Below are 21,479 nucleotides of genomic sequence, written 5' to 3'. Positions count from 1 at the left end.
AACTGTGGTGCTGGTGCTGTTTTTTAGCTTTTATAGTACCACAAACCCAAGCTAATAACTTCCCTGCAGGAACTTGGATGTTCTGTGTTTCTGAACCACGTGCACATTCTCTACTCACCGTAACTAACAAGAGGGATGAAGTGCAATTAGTGAATGTCAAGAGGAGATGTGAAAAGCTGGCTTGTTTGTGATTTGCCATTTTGATATAATGACTTGCATTGTGCTTTAAGTTCATACCAGTTCCAGTAACACTTGCAGCCTGCAGGCTCATGACTCTCTCTGCTTCCAGATCTTCTAGATGTTTATATGCTATATGCATACTTGTCTAATAAGTTTTACTTAGAGGGAGGTGAAAACTCAGCTTTAGAGTTTTTGTTGGCTAAATTTTCCAAGTCTTAAAGTTGCCTCTCTTAGCCTTTAGCAAAATGAGTTATATTTTCTGGAACGCCTATCCAGCACTGGAACATAGCTCACAAAGTGTATATTTACCAAGTTTTCTTGAAAAGACTTACTTTAAATGAGTAAAATACCCCCTTTCCATTTTTTTTTAATCTTATGGACTTGTATAGTGTCACTGTGAAGAAATGGCTTTGAACTGTTCAAAGAGAAACTGCTGTTGTACATGTTGACTGCATAATTGACTGTGGTGTGTGAACATCCTTCTTGTGTCTTTTTTTCCATTTAAGGTTTTATCCTTTCACCCAGACATTTTATATTGTTTAGTATTACTTAAGTAAACTGAAAGTGACTCTTACAGAGGTGTTTCAGAGAAATTAAAATTGACCAAGTACAACAGATGGGCAAGTTTAAGGATTACTGTATGTCTCACTGTCGCTTATGTTCAAGAAAGATGCTTACAACCATAGAGGCTCAGTCTTTAGGGCAGGTGCAGTAAATATTTATATTGCCTAGTAGGACCGAAATGAATCAGTGCGATATAAAGATGAATACTAAACTAAGTTTTCTCTGGCATACAATACATCTTGAGGTTCCAACATTTTTTTACTTTTTTTTTAAAGTTATGTTAGGGGAAAATAATGTGTAATATGGCAAAAAAACAATTCAAATAATAAAAAAGATAAGCCTAATGGCATGGCAAGAAGAGAATCCGTATATTTTTCTTGAGGAGTGTGCAGTTCTTGCAGGTGAACACATTAAGTGTGCATGTTTGTTTTGGAATAGAATCCTTTGTCCTTGCACCTATGATGGTGTTGGATATACATGCACCCATGTAACAATCTCAGTTTTTTAGGCAGCAAAGTGTATTGGACCACCTTTGAAAAATCTTAGGATAAAGTCTTGGTTTTGCTGGAATCAAATTTTCATAGCATGAGGGAAAGGAAATGATGATTTTCACCTTTGGTTTGATTGCTTGCTGGTCTGCTCTTGAAGCAGCTGTTGAAACTGCGGAAGAGCACTGAGTCAGAGGTTTGCACTGACTAGCCTGCTGTCGATAAAATTTCACATTAACTTTGCAGAAGTGTCAGCTAACAGAGAGTGGCATTTCCTGTTGGAGTGATCAGAAGAAGGGCAGGAGACAGGATTTCAGCAGCTGCCTAATGAATATGCTAAAACATTTTAAGTTATTTTAAACTGTGGCTCTGAAATTCCCCATTTTAGCTTATGCACTTGAGGAAGTAAATATAACAGCCTGCAGTGCAGGTTAAACAATACTGAAAGTTGTGTTTCTCAGTCAAATTAGCATGTTACCCTCTGAGCCTCTGCCTAAAGGGAGTAGGTAATTGCTATTCACGTGAAGGGTCCTGTCCTTACCGTCATTTTTTTTAGTTACACATTGTTTTCTACTCTAAAACTCTTCCCATTTTATCTTCCACCTTTTCAAAGAATTTAATTTCTTCTTTTGCTAAATCCCAAACTCAACAAAGATACTACCAATGGTTCCACTCTGTCATGAGAGGGTATATGTGATGCTGTTGCCAGTTCTTTTAATAATTCTTCATGACTTAAACTACCCAACAGCTAAGGGCAATTGCAGGGGGAGCAACCTTTGTGAAGGCAATATATGGATATATAATAAGGGGAGTGTGATCAACCCCAGACTTCTGCTAGTGCAGGAGAAGAGAGTTTTTAGTGACACAGGTTAGATATGATGGTGAAAGGCAGATGTGAGAAGTCTGGTAGCTGAAGAAAGAATGATATTAAGGATGCAGACTAGCAGTGATAATACTGAAGAGGAAAGTGATGAACTGATGTGAGCCTGGTTCTGAGGGAAGGGAGAAAAACATAAATAATAGTGCCACATATGGATCTTCAGTTTGCCAGTGTAGCAGGACATGTGTGAATGGATGTATGCAAAAGGCAAACAGGACTGTAATGCTAAGAAGGGAGAAGAGGGCTGAGTAATGGGGTGATTTTGCAGCTGTCATAACAATAGATATGCTGGGTAAAGCCAGAAAAACGAAGTAATAGGTGATACAGGGCTGTTTATATAGCCTGGTTCTACATGTACTAAGTGGTAAATTCTCATATGCTTCATGGAGGTTCTTGCGTAATTTGGGCTAAGGAATTCTAGCCTAAAATATTTCCCTAGGTGCAAAATATGAAATAATTAGGTTGAATAAAAGTAATTTAGAAATATTTACTGTTTCATTCAGGGACATTTACAAAGCACATAAGTGCTCAAGCTTTTGTGATTATGTAGTTAGGAAAAAGTCAAAATTGTATAGAACCTTAAATTATATACACTAAATCATGAGTAACAGTATTTGGCTGCATTTGATTATTAATGCATAAAAATAGCATTAGTTGATATTTCCTTGAATATGTTCTTGTATCTCATTTTTGCTTTCAGAATGTAATGTTATAAAAGTTACAGAAACAAAGGGTTTCATACATGATGTATGAATGGAAATTGAGTAATTGAATAGAAGGTTGAAAAAGGAAAAGCATGCTGTATAACCTTGGACTTGTTGCTTTGTAGGATATGTGTGTGCCACAGTATATGGTTATGTCTGTATTAATTTTTTTCTGTAAGTATACAGGTATTACAGGCAGATTTTGTCTTTTTCTGTAGGTAATTGTCACTTCATTCATTTGAATGAATGAATGAAGCACAGCTCTCTTAGTCCCATCTAGGAAGAAATTAATGGTGTTTTAAGGGAGCTCTTGTTTTTCTGTCATGGTTTTGCATTTGATTATATGCTGTGTTGCGCATATTTTACTTAAGCCCTAGATCTTTTGATGATCAGGCAGCGGTTGTCTGCTGAAAATTGTAACCTACAGCATCTCAAATGGTACTAGCAGCCATTCAGGTGTGCTGATGCAGCCATTCAGGGTTCAGGTGGGCTGTTGGTGTTACCATTGGGTTGTGAGTACTCACCCTTGTGTTAGAAGGCTCCACTTGTTTTTGCTTGCTGTGTATTAAGTGTGCCTGCTAGTTGCAGAAGGGTGGGAGCTCTTTCATGAGGCTTGAAGGTAAAGCCATTCTACTTCTAACTCTGTATTAAATTGTCACAAATGTTTTCTGTGTTAATGCAGCCTCTTGAGTCGTACTCCTTGAATCCAAATGGAAAAAAAAAATATATTTGTATAGGACAGACTAAAAGGTTTGTGGGTTTTATTCATCTATGCAATGGGAAAACCACATCCACTCTGGCATGAGTTTGGAGAGGCTGTGGGCTCACATCCTGGTGAGGTTTGAGTAATTGATCAAGAATTCATAGCCTGCTTCCTTGTTACGCTTGAGGTGGGTACTGCTTTTATTCATGCTTTTCCATTAGATACCAGTTTGAGTCAGAGGGTGTGCACAGAATGATGGCTGTGATGATAATTTTTCTTTTCTTTTTTTTTTTGAGACACCGGGCTTCACAAATTCTTGCTTGATTTCCTATTTATTTTAGCATATTTTTCCATTTGCAACTTGTGTAGCTTCCTATGTACCAGCCACTATGTACATAGATGTAGTGGCTGGTTCTAGTCATTTGGAAGAGCAACTTGTTTACAGGGGTTCTAGTCTCTAGATATAAGGCTTTATACACATTAGAAACGAGTATGATCACAACACACAAAGCATGTAAAACCACACACACAGAATCCCTCTCTTTCTGTATGCCTATGTATTTTCCGGTTTCAAAGTGATGTTAATTTGCAGAATACAGCATAATCATTTGTGTTGCTATGGTTCCCTGATAGATCAGTAATTTTGAATATATAGGTGCAAACTTAATGAGAAAATAAATTACCAGTAATAGGAAAAGTGCAAGCTACTTGTAAATAAATTACCTTTCCTGAAGTCAATAAAGTAACAGATACTGGACTTTTTCAGGCAGCATGCATTTGTATTTGCTGTTGTAGGCTGGCTTACTTTTTGGAAACAAAGTAGAAGTTTTGAAGAGTTGTAGCATTTGTGAGCTGTAGAGGAAATCTCTTTATACATATGTGTGTAGAAGTAATTGATAATCTAAGCCATGAGTAATTGGTAGATGATGGAAAAGACATAGGTATTAAGTTACTTAAATAGCATCAGTTTCTCACTAAAAGACATAAGGAGGACCACAGCTAAAGTGGTGTAAGTATTGTTTTTGATTTTTATGAAATCCATACCTGGGCTGTAAGCCCTAGCCATGGACAGCAGCAGAAGATGTGCTACCTGATTAGGCTTCTTTTATGAATATATGGAGTATATGAAGGCCCTTTTTCATATTGTATATGTAACACAGGCAAGGGGAAAGCTTGTGACAGGATACTGGGGAAAGTGATCTCTGCTAATAATTTGGAGTCCAGAAAATCTTTCCTATACATATAAAGAAATGGCTACATTTCTTTATTCCTTTCCTTTCCTTTCTGGAGTTTTCAGGACCTTTTATATCTTCAGTTGATTGGCCAAAATAAGAAAAATTACAAATCTTGGATCTTGGGCTACAAAGTGGGGTAGTAAGGAGTATCTTCTGTAACAGCAGCAGTACTGGCTACAAACAGCATAATTGTTGTTACATGTATGGTGTAGTTTATGGGCAGCACTTTCTGGATTTTAGTGTTTTCAGGTGTTCTGTAGGTGTGTCCTTTGCTTCTGCCTCTTGAATTACTTCTGTTTTTCTTCCAGGGTGTTTTTTTGCATAACTTCCTAGGAGCTTTTTGTCTGTGGGGTTTGTGTGGGTTGTTTTTTTTGTGTATGTATGTGTGTGTTGGGCTGTGGTAGTGTTTGGTTTTTTGTTTGTTTGTTTTGGAGGCGTGTTCCTTTTGTTGCTTGGGTGGTTGTTTTTTGTGTTTTTGTTTGTTTTTGGTGGTTGTTTCTTTTAATTGTGGCCCATAAATCAAGTTTCTTTCCTATTGTTTAACAGTAATTATTCCTGAATAGACAACTATGAATAATCTGTGCTAGGACTAAGTCTCTCATCACTGAGTCCAAACTGTGTACTGCGGAACTTCTGGTTAGCATCATTAACTTTGTAATGTTATAGCTAAAATAATCTGTTCTGGCTCTGGGATTCAGCCTAATGGGCTGTCTTAAAGTGGCTTCACAGTGCTCTTTTCTGAAGTGTTTATTTTGTTAGTAGCCTGTATTTACCTGATGATATGGAGAATGAGGAATTAAATGCCAAGGAAAGGTGTTTCATTGGCCCCCAGAAAATAGTAGGACAAGGCAAAACTAGAAAAGAACCAACTCATGGCAATAGTAATGAAGCAGCTTTGTCTTCAGAGTTTATATACTAGAGATACAAACTTGTGTGGAAGAGCACTTCCATTCAGCAAGCAGAAGTAACTATATAGTCATCTGGCAAACTGCTTAAGATGGGCATTAATGAATCACCAACACTCCACCAAGGGACAATGATGATGGGGAAGAAAGTGCGTTGGAGATGAGTCACAGGAGCCCCACCAACAAGCGTTTCTGAGTGGAAAGTGTGTATGTGGTGGTGAATCACCAAGAACTCCACCAGAAGTCTGTGTGTGCCTGTCTTAATGTCTGTGGAATGATAAGTGTTGGTAATGAAAACCTCAGCTAGTAAAATAAACACCTCTATAGAAGAGACTGTAAGGTTCTGGGCCAGTGTTTGATATTTGAATAGCTTTTTCTGTCTGGCTGCAAGAAAATGTACTTGTAAAAGGCAAAGTGTTTTGCTCTTTAATTCTTAAACTCTATTTTTTTTAAGAGGTGTAGTAACTATCTGGCCAGGTTCCTGCCTGTAGAAGGCTTTTCTGCAAGGTGGATGATACTTGAAGTTTGTAAAGAATTTGAGATTTCTGGTGTGTAAGGTACAGTGGAAATGTAAGAGGTTGAGTTACTGACTTTCTGAAGAGGAGAAAAAAAGAAGTGCCAAGTTCTATGTTCTGTTTATTCAGTGGTGTAAATCAAAATGTGACCTAGATTTTTGGTCTAAGATTGTGAAAAATATATAAAAGATGATAAATACAAAGGATGATGCAACACACTTATGAATCTGTGTCAAATTCAAAACCAGACTTGGGTACAAGGATTTCCTAAGCAAAGAGAGAACTGGTCAGATAAATACATGCCCCAAACTTCCTCATTTGTCCTTTCTACTTAATAAGGCAGCACTGTTGCTTCTCTAATAATGCTGTTTCTCCATTCAGTGGGAATCTTAACAAGGGCTGGATCTGTAGGAGGATTGCTTTCTGGCTCTGTACAATCTTTATACATGTTGTTTTCCAAATTCTTAATTTGTAGACATATCTAAAAACTATAATGACATTCACATGATACACTTCTAGAAGAGCTGTCTGAAGAGTGTGTTGGACTTGCCTCTTAATGAGTGGCGATACTGATTTTTCTTCAATTGTCCAGTGAGCTTTCCTATAGCCTGTTAAATGGGATGCTGGTGGAAGTTAGTGCCTTCGGGTTAAAGAAACAGAGTTTTGGGGATTTTTTTCCTTATGGTGAGATAGTTGATATTTCACACACCCAAGATCTTCTATTAATTATTGCTAAAATTCAATAGGCCTTATTAAATTATATGATTAGGAATTATTACAAAAATTGTGCATGCTATACAGTATTTGTTTCATGAGGAAGTACTGTCCTTAATATAAAGATTTTTTTTACCTAACAGACCTTTTCCAGCAAAACATGAATTCAGATAAAGCTATGCTTTATGTCTACTGTTTTTTAATTAAAAATGAAACCAACCAGACAAGAAAAGGAACAGCTGCAACATGACCTGAATGGGTCTCATTTCAAGAGCAGTGTGCTCATTATGAAAGATAATTTTTTTGATCTTGGAAATTCTGGGATTGTTCTTGGAGCACAGTGGGGGATGCAAGGACTTTATGAATATCTAGCAAACCAAGAAGGAAGGATTATGAAGTAGAAGACTCACCAATGTGCATTTTAAGACATGTGACTCTGCTAGTGAGGACTCTGTGTTTACACAGAAGGTTTCTGATAATTTTAGGGGTTTTGTAGTGTGATGTTTAGACAATTGCAGCTATGTTATGGCCTGTTCAAAGGGAAGTTCAGTGTGATGACCTTTGAGCTTTTCTATGAAGGCTGCTGTGAGTGCAGGCTGTTGAATTTTTAGCTGTGAAGATGCACTCACGAAGCATGCTACATTTTAGCTAGACATGTAGCATATGTTCTAATGAAAGTGATCTCAAAATCTAGGTGACAGTGGTGGTGATTCTCTTTGTGCGTGTGTGTGTCTGCGCGCACGTGTGTTCAATGTGCCAAATACTTGCATGGAAGCCTTTTTCATCTTAACAGTCACAGTTTCAGAGGCAGCTGGATAATGCTTCCAGCTCCTTCAGCACCTATGAGCTTGTGTAAGCTGATTCTGGTCTGAACATTTAGCCAAACTAATTAGTAGGCAGTTTCTGGCTCTTCTCATGTTTGGCAAGTGGATTATACTTTAGAACAAGTGGACCTGCTCTCCTGTCACAACAATTGTTTGTAGCAAAATGAGGGAATGGGGGATGAGCAAAATTCCTTTACAGGACACCTCCTTAAGGTGATTCTGCAAATGTGGAACTTTTGTTTCAGCTGCTCTTAATATTTGAGCAATGATCCTTAGGTGTGTTTATGAGCATGGGGATATGAGCATAGCTGCACACACACACATGCACACACGCTCACTTTATATTCATGTATATATGCTGACTTTATATATATATAAAATGCATATGTGCAAGTTATATATACATACACACTATACTTATATAAAGTAATGTGTGGGGTATTCATTTCTATAAAGACAAGAGCTAATCCTACTAGCTAGCTTATTTTCTTCTGAAGTGGGGCTTTGTGACACCATGCTTAAATGTCTTTTGAAAGTCTTTGGGAAGAGGAAGCTGAAGAAAAAGATGGTTTCTATTTGCTTTTTTAAAGCATAGTGTGGACAGAATAAAGACAATCTATTTTTTTTCTTTAAAAAGAGAAGCCAAACCGAACTCAACAAGCAAAAGAGTAAAGTCACAAAGACTTTTCCTTTTGATCCTGTTTTCCAATGATCACAGCTCAACTTTTTTTGAGTTAAAAAAAATTGTTTAAAAGACTGCTGCCTTTTTGAATGACGGGCATTGTACATTTCTAGCTTTGTGTACCAGAATGAGTTATTTTCTGGAAATAGAAGAAAAAAAAAGCATGGGGCGGTATGAGTATGTGAGAGATCACCATCTCTTTCTGTCGCCTATACATATATATTGTTAGAGAGGAAGTATTATTTCTAATAAAACTTCATTTGAAACCAGACAAGATAGAGACAAATAATGGAGGTGATTTCTTTACACTTTCAGTTGACACACACAGCACTAAATTTTTAGTGATTTCCCTCCCTTCTCCTTTGCAGTAGATTGTGATTAAATTGTACGATCTTTTAGGTTTTTTTCTATGCCCATGTAAGATAATACGAAAGCTTTTGTGAAAGTTATTGCAGGCTGAAACTCATCATGACCAACTGGTGAGTTCGTATTTACTTTCTTATTGCACAAACCAGTTAAAAACCACAAACTATGACACGCATTTTTATATGTATGCACATGCATAGAAATCTTTCTTGGGCTTCAACACAGGTGCTAGACCAGAGTACTGGAAGACAAAAGGTATCATAATTTCTGATGCATTTGCTTTGTGGGTACATTTTCCTTTAAGACCACAGTAAAATGACTGGTGTATATTGCAGGCTACTAAGTGGCAGATGCCAGATAATAATTTTCACTTGCTGCTGCTAGTTTTAAACTGATAGTTTAAAGTGATCATATTTAGAAAGTGCCAAATCACATTTTTACAGAGCATGAGTGCTTTTTCATTAGTGCTGCAGATATGAAAAAAGTGACTGATACAAGAGGTGGGAAGGATTTTGTGAATTCAGAAGAATTTACCTAGTACTTTCAGCTAAAATGTAGAGTCTAATGTTGATTTGAAATTTATCTCAATCAGCAATTTTTATTTTTATCCTTTTAACTCAATAGTTTTATTCAAAAGGAAGCTTAACTGATTATATTCCCTGTATCCTAATTGAAGATGCTAAAAATGTTTGCCACCAGTGCAAATATCATCTTTGTCTTTTTCACTCCATTAACTTAGTTCTTGAGGGTGCAGTGTAAGTTGGGACATAGGAGCTTCTCTGTAGTCCCAGGTATTTTTTGTTCCTTGCCAGCAGCAGATAGAATTGGTGATTCTAAAGTTATCCTCAAGTCTTAGTGAAAGCACATTGCAACAAAATGCCCCTTTAGAAATAAATTGCTTAAATAGTTCAGCATGCACTGTCTGAAGGAGGTGAATAAACAGATGAGTTGCTCTAATTTTGCTATTTTTTTAGGTTGTTCTGAACCCATATATCAGGTCAAGCTGGTTGCCCTCTGGATACAGCTTTGGTGTTAGAGAAGTCTATGTAATGGGGGCCTTACTTTTTCACTTGTGATGCTGTTTCTTTTGGTACATCTTGGCACTGGACTGCAAGTCAAGAATCTAAATTCATTTACCAATGCTTCTGTGATATCTCTTCATCCTTAGCTGTAATGTACTTATACTTATTTAAGCTACCTTAAGAATGCTTTTGGAGATATTTGTGCAGGTCACTGGTGTTAATCCAGCTAGCATTTCAGCATGAAGTCTAGTGAAAAAAGAATGAAATAATGATTCAGAATGAGTAAACCCCTCACTAATCCAACAAAATAACCCCACAAAGTAAAGTTAATAGCCACACTGGCATGTGGCTCTGTGTAAGGAGGAGGAAATTACACAGTGTAACTGTCATGCATATAATGTCTTTTAAAGATTTAAAGAATTAATAGATCTAAGGAGTTGTCTGGGTTGAATGCACTTAAAACAATATAAACAGCACAATGCGACAGGCTGTATCCCTGTTGTCAAGAGTGTGTGTTGTAGTAGACTTGTAATATTGTGAAGTACAAAATACATAAACAATTGTAGTTGTGGGATGCTTATGAAAAAACAGGTGTGAATGTGAGAAAATGGAATGAAGGTTTCTAAACCAGCCTTGATCAGGGTTTCACCACCTTAAAAAGAAAAAAGATCTAAATCTTAATCAGAAATAAGCAGGTTGCACCTTCAGAGAAAATGAAGTGCTGATTGTTTAATGGCTGTGCTGTCAAAGAACTGGTCATGGATGAGGGTAGCCCTGCTCACTGTCAGCCTTTGAAAAGAGGGATGTAAAACTTGTTGGTTAATTTATTTAAACCTTTGGATCAGATTTTGCTAATATTACTTGACTGACTTGCAGCAGGTTACTTTGGGAGGCATAGTTTGGAAATGCTGACAGCTCCTTCTCCAAAATATGTTTTAGGTTTTTTGGTTAATATTTCATATGTTAAAGCCTTTTAGGCTTTTCACCTGAAGACATAAATATTGATTAATTTATTTAAATTAGAGATTCATGTAATCATGACTTTGTAAGGAAGCTGAAGAAAATTTACTGAGATGTCACCAATGCAGCAAGGTGACGTGGCCAGATTGGATGCTCTAGATCATTAAGCCTCTCTAGATTGTAACGCGTAAGTATAAAAAACAAAGTGCTGCCTCACAACTTGTGACTTTCTTCAGTTACTGCAAAGGAGTATTGAGTCCAGTATGGCTAATGGAGGGGCTGTGGAAGTGAAGTTAGTCTCTAGCATAGCAGCTATAAAGGAATCTGTGCTGTTCTGGTTGCCTTCAGTTTGTTCTTAAGAATATAGCTTTTCTTTACTTTTATGTTTACTCTGAAAGTGGGTATCTCTGATCAGCAAAAGGCTAACTAGGTAATTTTTGAAAGACTGTGCCTTAGCAACTAACAAGAGAGGCATACTGTGGTCTTCTGAATTGTTATTGTGTGTTATTTGTAAAGCATTTTATTTTATTGAGAATAGGATAGGTGATCTGTCTGAAGCTTCTCTTCTGTATTACTGCTGATAGCAGGCATATTTTGACAATGGATTTTGCCCAGCTCTTGCATTGATGAGAAGATCAGGACTGATTAAAGAGCAGTAATTGATGCTTGCTCTGTGCTCAGTTCCCTCATATAGCTGTCTGCCAGCTAAAAGCTGCTTTGGCAGCCTTTGCTCTTTCCTGATCAGGCACCATTAAGCAATTAACTTAGCATTATCAATCCTGCATATAATGTATGACAGGACAGAAACATACAGGTAGTCTGAAATGATATCATTACAGAAATGTACCTCATCAATAAAAAAGTGTTAGAGCACTACTCTGGGCTTGATTTTGGCTGATACGTTGTAGTGGGAGTGTTTGAAATAACAAAGACTTGTCAGAAAAGTGGAGCCAGCTTTAGCATAAGCCTATCATAGCAGCAGTGCCAGCCTTTGCTGACAAGCACCAGCAACCTCTAGCACAAGAACACTTAAACAAATGCTAATGCCTGAATATCAGGAGGCTATTAATAAAGTTAGAAATAATAGTCTTCAGGATTATGTCCATTGGCCTGTTCCTAGTGCATTTTAGGAAGCATCAGCACTTTATCTCAAAGGTTAGATCTTCTTTATGGGAAAATGGGAAAAGTTGGCCTGTGGATAGAAAACCAAAATTGCTGCTATTCAGAAAATAGGCTTAAAAACATTTCTACTTACATTGACTCATTCCACTTAAGGTAAAATAAATATGCATATATGTATATGAATACTTATATAAAATCTAGTAGTGACAGCATTTTTGTGGGAATTATGAGGTGATAATCTAATCAATGCACAAATCCTTCATGTTATATGTCAGTCTGTCTCAAATGGTTTATAGACCAATTGGAATAGGCAAGTGCAGCATAAAGGAAAAGATCAGCGGAATAGAGTATGGTATTGCAGGCAAGTGGTGCATTACTGCCACTTTGAGTTTTGGGCCGAACTTGTTTAGAAGGGCAAAAAGAAAGAAAGGATAAAAATAAAAGGTCTGATACACCAGGCTGAGGAAGAGAGGCAATACCTGAATGCTGGCACTCTGATGCTGTGGTTGAGCTATCCCAGGGATGAAAGGCCAGAGATGGGCCAGGGCTTGGTGTTTTGAGCTAGGGACTAGGAGAAGAAAGAGGTGGAAAAGGTGGGTGAGGGTGGGCTAGCACTGCTGTTGTTGGCAAAAGAGCAGGATTAAGCAGTGGCTCCTGTTTCTTGGCTCCTCTCAGCAATACCTGCTGTTCTCTGTACTTGAACCTCTGTCACAATAACAGATGGCAGTAGCAGCCTGGTTTTACAGGGTCAAGCAATCAGTCATGGCTGTTTCCCTTCTCCTGTGTGTTTGCTGTTCAGTGCAGTTTGTCTGCATTGTTGCTGTCTAGAACTGACTCTCTCTTGGAGGAGGTTGATGCCCAAACTAACTTAGAGACTACCAGAGGCTAATATAAGATTGAGGTCTGTTTGAAAGAGTAGTGACACTCTGGTTTTAGATGCCATAAAACAATAAAACTTGAAAATCTTCTGCCTGCAAAAAATGATGGCACTGTTCAGTGTGGCTAATGTGTAACTGCTGCTGCTGGAATTTGAGCATAGAGTGCTGATGACAGTGTGACTAAAAAGACATGAATATTTAAAAAGTATTAAGAATGTGACTTGTAAGTGCAGATGTCTTGAAGTCAATGTTGGAGGTATTATAAAAGGCAGAAATGGGATTGCTTGGATATCAAACTCTCTGATCGTATGCCGCTTTCAGACTTTTCATGACAAGCTAGGAAACTCTCTTGAGGCAATGCTAGAACATCCAGGCTTGGTGAGTGAAAAGCAGTAATTTATTTCCTGCCATCTTAAGACTTGCTTAGTGATACTGAGTGTGACATAGTGAACTTGAGCTGAGAATGTGGTGACTGTACCTTCTTTTACTTGAATTTGTATGAGGTTCTGGATAGAGGTTGTATTGCATTTTCTGCTCCCAGTTTCTCAGCTGCATCAGGTGTACCTGTTGAGGAAGAAGTGCCCTTGACTAAAAAGGTAAGAATGCACATTATACTGCAAACTTATTGCAATGATTACTTGATAATTTCTTGTGCATATCCGTCTCTAAGGATTTAGTACCTTTATGCAGATCATCTGAATAAAGAATATTAGCATTCTGGCAGGAGACCACCTTAACCAATGAAATGCATCACTGGATACTTTCATAATGCTGCCAGTGTAATAGCTAAGGGTTTCTTGTTATCTGACCTAGCTTCTTGCATGGCATATAGATTAGTTTTATCTGCACTGTGTGAAATTAAAAGTAACAAAACCTGAAATAAAAACTAGCTTATCAGCTGCTGTTCTGCAGAGGCAGAAATAAAAACTGTGTAAATATTGGCTATGTTTCAACATCCTGTATTACAAACCATGTATTACAAGTACGTACGGGGAAAATGAATAGGGGCTTATACGTTAAAACACAAAAGGACTAAGGGAAGACTCTACAAGAGTACCAGCTGGGAGGTGCAGCCATCTCCACTAGTGTAACATGGTGCCCACTCTTCAGACTGTGCCATTTGTGCTGTACAGTTTTTATGTAGGTTCCAGGGTGTCTAATGATCAGTGGGTTCAGCTCGGTGTTTTCAGAAATAATTCTCCCCTCACTTTCTAAAGGTATTATCGTCCTGTACAGCGTGTGATTATTTACCATAAAGAAGCTTGTAAGGAGGACTTGGGCTTACACATAGCTGTTGGATCAGAGATAAAATTACTGTTCAGTGAACTGGGAAGTTAATGTTTCAGCAGTGTCCCTGCCTCTTGTTTGGTTCTTATAATGGGTTTTGTGGTGTGGGGGATACAATTTCTGAACAGTGCTAGTTGATGTCTGGGTCTCTGCAGTTCAAGTGTTGCAATGGTAGAGAAAGTGATGACTTTGAACACATAGATCTAATCAATTCTGTGCCACTACATACTTGTTTGTGAAGTGATTGATAGTACTCTTTATCCTGAAGATTCAGTGCAAATTTAGGATAATTCAAAATAAGGAAAGTCCTTTAATATCATTAACATCTGCAGAAAAGGCAGCCCTGGGATAGTTCTCCATTGTAGAGGGTAGGCAGCTAGCTTCTTTGGACTCTTGGGAATGACCTGCCTCACTCTGCTTTCGAAAAATAAAATCTTTCATAATTTCTAGTTATTTTTGTCATTCTTGCATATCTCCTCCATAATTTGGAAGTAAGTTATAGATCTCTGTCCTTCTCTTCAGTTTGACTGTCATCCTGCTTGCAAGTTGAAGTTAGCCAGTTTATTCCCTGGGATCTCATCATGCCACACTGCTTCTATTTATACATGCACACCATCTTTAGAAATTCGGTAGGGTGTTTTTAAGGAAATGACTGCTGGTTTGGCAGCTGGGTGGGGAGGAAAGGAGCAACTGAGCTGTGTGTTTCTGTAGATCTTGTGAAAATTACTCCTTGTGGAGACCTGTGTATTTTGAATAATTAGACTGTGTGTAACCACAGCAGCCATAGGTGGGACTGAAACTAGTGGGGACAGTGTTGCTAACTTTAAACCAGATAGTTTGAGTAATAACAGTGTAGCTATGGCAACACACAGCTCTGCTTGGATTAGCCACTTACTTTAGACAAGTTTTGGAGCATGTTGAGCTCCAGGCTGTCACAGTTATGTTCCCATCAGTAGTCTGCAGAGATGATTTTAAGCTAACTAGTTGCATATCCACCTGAGGGGTAGCTAAAACCTGAGGCAGGGAGTGGGGAATGATCTTCATACATTTGGGAGCAATTAAGCTTGCTCAGGGAGAGGATCCACCATCATTAAACCACTCCCCAGGCTGGAGAAGGGAAAAGGGGGTAGGGAACACTGTAGATGGTTACTTCTGGATGTATTTCTTAGCTGTTTCTTTAGAAATGAATATTTTTTTTTTTCTTCAGGCCAAAATATTTTGCTTTAGTTATTAAACTTTATTTTTTATAAAAATGCAGAAGTCAAAGAAAGAAAAATGTTCTCATTGGGAATGGGGAGTAGGTTGTCAATCACTCTTAATTCATGAAGAAATAAAATAATTTGGAACTAAACAGGTCATTCTAAGTTAAACTAGGACATTTGTAGAAATGTCTGCATTGTTGGTAATAGATGGTAGAAATACTGGTTATATCTATTTACAGTTTACTACTTGTATTTTATGAATTGTTGGAAAGGGTATGGCTGGAAAGGAGACAGGCAGCTATTTTGTGCAGTCCAGCCTGTGGTAGTTTGGGTAGTTTGGATAGCTTGGCCCTTTGAGGCAAGGGGAAACTGATTTCCCTGGGAGCAGTGAGCTTGTTCATGTAGGAAAAGCTTCAGAAGTAAAAGGGGGAAGCAGAAAGACAGGAAGGACCAGCTGTAGAGGTAGGAATTATAGATGCTGACAGCAGGAAGGCAAATTGGTAAAAGTTGTAGTAAAGAGGGACCTTGTCTTCCCATAAGAAGCAGACTTAGAACCAATTATAACACACTGTAGTTGGAATATGGAGGCTTGGTTCAACTTGAGAAATGACCGGGAATGGATCAGTTGAAAAACAAGGTTAGCAAATGGTTTGTGGCCTTTTTTTCTATCTGGTGCAGCACATGTCAAGTTATCATCTTAAAGGGGTTACCTTTTTCCAATTTGTTTACATCAAACACTGCTTTAGTAGTTTTAATCTTTTAAGCGTCTTCCACAAATTCACTTTTGTGAATATAGTGATGAAGCAGAACCCATGGAAGCAGACAATCTCAGTTCAGTTATATTTGCCTCTGCTGTGAAGTACTGTTAAAAGCAAGGAAGGGACTGTGTATGATCAGTGTTGAAAAAGCAGTTTGTAATTTCTTGAGAGCTTTGGATCAGTGATAGGAAACCTAAGTGCCTTTGGTGCTGGTGAGGAAGACATATGCCATTTGGTCCATCTTGCACTGTTGTTTTGCTTTCAAGAAAAGGTGCCATTCTCTCTCAGAGGTTGGGCTAATTTCAGATGTAATCCTAGTGATCTTCACTTAAATATTTTCTTGTAATAGTAATGTCATCTGCAGGGTTGTTCTAGCATTACACAAGAAATACAAAGGAGCAGCAGTTTTTAAATATTAATTTCCACTGTACACAGCAAAATGGGAAATCCCTAGCTTATAAATATTTTTATTGTATTGTCTCATGGGGCATATGCATATTTTGTTTTAGTTTTCCTAGTCAACTGGGAAAAGAAACTCTCATTACTTATTCAATTAAATTAGTTTCTATGAATTAATCAGGAATAATTGTGTTTTTATGGGCCAAAACTTCCTCAAGAGGACATTAAATGGCAGGTGATTTAAAAGATATTTATTTAGAAATCAATGGAAGTGATTTGAAGCTACTCATTGAGATAAATGTGGATGGCAGTAGTGCAGCACTGTCGGATTTATTACAAAAGCTGCAATAAATCAAATGTTATTAACCTAGTTTAACAAACAACAAGCAAATAACAAGTATGGTAGGTCTAATAAAGTACAATATTGACTCTTGCTGAAACTAATGAAATACAAATATGATATTTGCATAAGAAAATATATGAGCGGCTTTTTTGCCTTCTGGGACACAGAGCACGCAGTCCTAATTCAAACCACAGTTGGTATCACAGGAATCCCAATCCCATACTTATATCTGGTTTCTGTGGCAGTTTCTAGCAGTGTATTTGTCCTGTTAGATGCGTGTTTGTATGAAGGACCTGAAGCACACTTAAGGGAGTCACTTTTGTCATATAACAATATGAGAAATACAGCTTAATGTCCTAGGTTCAGAGAATTGAGCAGTATCTGATATCTTCTATTTTGCCTCTCCCTTTTACTGGACAAGTTGCTCTTGTTCCATCTGACCCTCATGTGTTTCTCTATTATCCCTGCTATTTTTGCTGTCTGTCAGTCACTCACACTGTTCCGCCTGAGTCTGTCATTTTGACTGCTGGGCCTCTCCTTTTAATAAATTGATGGTTCTACACAGTAAATAAAGCTAAAATCAACTGAAGCCAAGTGAATTGGTTTATATTACTTACCTTATTCTTATGTACAGTAAATACACATTTTAAATTATATCCAGCACAGAACAGAAAATATGAAATAAAAAGCAAGAAACTACAATCTAATTTATTTTATCCAAAATTTATCTTAGTCCTTTGACTTTACCGGAGGTGATCAGTGAGCTGTGTATTGGGAATTTGTTTGTGTTCTATTTCTTTTGATTATTGCCAGTTCATTAGGCTTAAAACATGAATTAGAGCCAACTTCAGCTTTTGGATTCATTCACGTGGCTCACACTGAAGTCTGTGAGAGGCACATGCATATTCACAAATCCAGAATTTGGCTCTTTGCCTGAGATTTTAGTAGACCAGTGTTCAGTGAAGGCTCTGAGGTAGTAGATCATTTGTTATTTACAGCAGATAATGAAACATTACTCTGATTTTATTTGAAGCTTTGTTACAAACAGTCTATACATTGGTAGAGGACAAAATACTTCCCCAATAAATTAAAAAATAAGTAAAAAAGCTTTGTCTACTTTGTAAAGAAATTAAGATTTATTTATTTATTTAGTTATTTATTAATTTAAGAGATGTATTAATTGTAGAAACAGGATGAAGAAGATGCTTGGAGTTGCACTGGGCTCTGGCTGTATCAGTGTCTCAGGTTTAGTGGCTTTCCTCGCAGCACCTGGCTGCTCCAGAAATGCCCCTTGGAACTGGAAACTTTGAAAGTATTTCACAGCTTTCTTCTGGCGAGGAGTGCATCTATCACCACATGAACTTCTCAGATCACTGGCCTGAAGGCTCTGACAGGAGTTTTCCTGTAAGGTGAAGCTGCCCTTGCTGATACTAGAAGCAGCACCTAGCTTGCACAGAGTGAGTGGGTTTTGAGCCCTGCTGCTGTTACCTGTCCCCTGCATACCTTTAACTGTTCTTCACCCAGGCAGGGGATTTTACCCACCCCCATGGGAGAACCAAAAAGTCTCTGTATGCATAAGGACATGTGATGAGAGGCCAAATGTTTCTTTTTCAATAAAATTCATCTTAAGTGTTTGGATTTTTCCATTTGGACTGCATTTCAGTATCTCTTTGAAAGTACAGATGATTGCAGGGAAAGCAGTAAGTGTTGAGCTGGGGGGGGGGGGGAGAAAAGAGCATACATTTTGCTGTCCCAGTATAGAGCCCCTTAATGATTACTTTAGAAATAATTCGTTGATCAGTGAATGAAATCTGAGCAGTTGTTCTCCATGGGTCAGCTCCAGTTTAAAGGAGAATTAATCTCCCTTTTGCCAGGAATGTTTGTGCCAAGTATGTTTTGAGTAATCTTGAAGAGGCAGTGCAGTCTTTCATCACTCAGTACTGTGGCCATGTTATCTAAATAGGTGCTGAATCATGAATAATTACTGTTCAGCTTTTATTACAATCCATGCAACTGCAGCAGTAAAATTACATCATGATGTTCCTGTGTCAAATATAGCCAGTTAGTTTCATGTGATGGGGATGCTTGTAAAAGCAGATGATTACTTCCAGCTCTTATGCAGGCAATTGAGTTATTTTTCAACAAAATGTATCATCTCCTCCTTGCTACAACCAGAAATCATTTTAATGCTAAATGGCTTTAGTCTTCACTAGGTTTTCATTTAAGGAATCTCTCCCTCCTTGCCTGCACACTAGATAGAGCAATGCCCTAGAAATTAAAAATAGAAGTAGTGTCCTGGAGGCAGTGTCTGTCTGCCAGCAGTATGTATGACTTGTTTGGTGGCAAGTGTTTTAGAATTGTGAGCATGAACTCAATTGGAAAAATGTAAAACTGATCTCTTCTCCCAGCTTCAACACTGTCCTTCTTCCGTTATTTTCATTCTAGTATTCCGCTCTATGAATTTTAATGGCTTTAATTCACATCCTGTGGTAAGTGCGTCTCTGGAGCTTCCTACCCAAAGTCAGGTTTTCTGCAGCAGATGTTGACAGACTTAGTGTTTTGCCCCGTGGAGATGTGCATCCTGCTATGCATTTATATTAGGATCCAAAACATCCTTTTAGGGTACTATTCTCGGTGCAGCTTTAAATACCAGTTGGTTGTCTTGAGATCTGTGAAAATGGGCAGATCCCTAGTTCCCCTGGCCCCACCAGTACTGCCACTGAAAATGGAAACATTAACACAGGTAAAGCTTGTGACAGATGGAAGATGACTTGGAATGTGTGGCTATTTTTTAGGATGTTTCCCTTTGGGGGGGGAGGGGTGGTGGGAGGTGGGAGAGAGGGCAAAGAGGGAAGAAAAAGTTTATTTTTGTGTATACTGTGGCTTATATGGAACTTACTTTAACCAAAATTATTTTGCTTCTTTTTTGTTATGATAAACTTCTTTTTTAAGATAAAAAAAATAAAAACCCAAAAAAAACTAAACCAAAACCGAACCAATCTACAAACAAAAAACCCCAAAGAACTCAAACACAGTGCCAGTTTGGGGGTCATCTGACTTGATATGGATGGAAAGACAATAATGCTGCCCTCCCAAGTGTATGAGAACCTTTGCATCCCTCATTAGACTAATGGCTGAGTCCAGCTGTTTGTAGAAAGTTGACAGCTACTGAGAAACAGTGCAAGGTGATGGAAGTACTAGATGTCTTCTGTCTTTCTTCAGAGTTCCATGTTTCAGGTCTTGTGGCTGGAGGGGGTAGGGGTGGACCCAAACCAAACAACAACCCATGGCAGGCCTTTTACAGAAACAGGCATGATAATGTACAGTTATTTACTAAACAGCAATTTCCAAAGTTACAATTTGAGTAATGACAGATAAGCTAAAATTGTTAAAGAGGCAGTAATGCTAGACCAGGAGGCAGGTTAATGCAAAAGGTAAGTTTCTTAAATGCAGTTGGTACCGTGTACCAAAAAGCACAAGAACACATATACTCTCTCCTTTCATGCCCTTTTTGTATTTTCTTTTAATATTTAATTTGATTTGAATGTTAAAAAAATTAAGTTATACCATGTTGTTATGTAACTGAAAGCAAGAATCTCCCCCAAACCAGCTTTTTAATGAAAATGCTACCCACTGAAATGCTTAGAGGGAATTTATAACCTTGAAATAAATCTTTTCTTTTTCAGATGTAATGTTTGCATAGCACAATAATTTAAATTGCAAGGTAGCTTTAGTTTTGTTACTGAAGCTGAAATAGCATTTTTTAAAATTAAAAATTTAAAACTAAGACTTGTAAGACTGCTCTCTGTCCCACCTTTCCTTTTCTTATCTTAGAGTAAATTGATAAGATCAATTATCAATTACAATTCAGGCTATCAGTAGCTAGTGCATTGTGTGTACCCTCACACTTCCATCTCCCAAAGAAATCTTGTATTAAGAAGATTTGTTTATATAGGAAATATAGATAGTTGTGTTGACTTTATGGGTCCTTACACTTTTAATAGTACAATTTAGTGATTTCTTTCCAGTTATGTCTGTACCAAATAGCAAGGACAGACCATGAATCTGTCCTAGGTATCTTTTTTTTTATTAAAGGTTGTGATTTTTGGTTTTTTTTTCCTTCTGGGAGAAAAAAACTAGAGTTCCTGAGAAATTTAAAATAAATACAAATATATGGCAACATGTGTCCATAATTGATGTACATAAATATGTTAAGTCGGACAAATGAATGTAATGCACTAGCAGAATAAGCACAAGAAAGAATTATATATATGAAACAAAATACTATATGCTTGATATTGGATAACCTGCTATACCAATTGCTTGCACTCTTCTGTTCTTGGTTATAGGCCTCATTATGATACCATTCCTTTTGTGGTTTTTTGGGGACTTTATTGAAAAATACTGCTTCTGCATATCTGTTTTTAAAATTTGAGGTCACTGGAAAAGGCTTCATTAGCCTGAGTTATAGTTGGTTCAGGGTTGCCAGGGTTTCAGAATTAAGCATGCTGAAGTGATGCTTTAAAAATAAACTTTCAAACTTTACCTGTACAGTGATAAATTAAATAAAAAGAAATTTTAATCTGAAATTGGAGGCACAGAAACTTGTATACAACACTTTGTATCCATTGTGTAACTAACAAATACATGTAAAGTTGAAAGCTTGCAAATACGTGAATCTCTCACTATATATATATATAATAGTTTTGAAACTAAAGCCTAGAACTTCACACAAGCTGTTATATGTA

The 21,479-nt window shown here is 37.5% G+C and overlaps 1 protein-coding gene across 26 annotated transcripts in view; it reads left to right on the top strand.

Moving 5' to 3' along the window:
- KCNMA1 (potassium calcium-activated channel subfamily M alpha 1) overlaps positions 1 to 21,479 on the top strand; it is a 488,118-nt gene that overhangs the window by 23,557 nt on the left and 443,082 nt on the right. The window lies entirely within an intron of this gene.

Source organism: Melopsittacus undulatus, chromosome 8, assembly GCF_012275295.1.
Source record: "Melopsittacus undulatus isolate bMelUnd1 chromosome 8, bMelUnd1.mat.Z, whole genome shotgun sequence".
NCBI classification, from domain to species: domain Eukaryota; kingdom Metazoa; phylum Chordata; class Aves; order Psittaciformes; family Psittaculidae; genus Melopsittacus; species Melopsittacus undulatus.
This window is presented reverse-complemented; position numbering and strand designations above follow the sequence as displayed.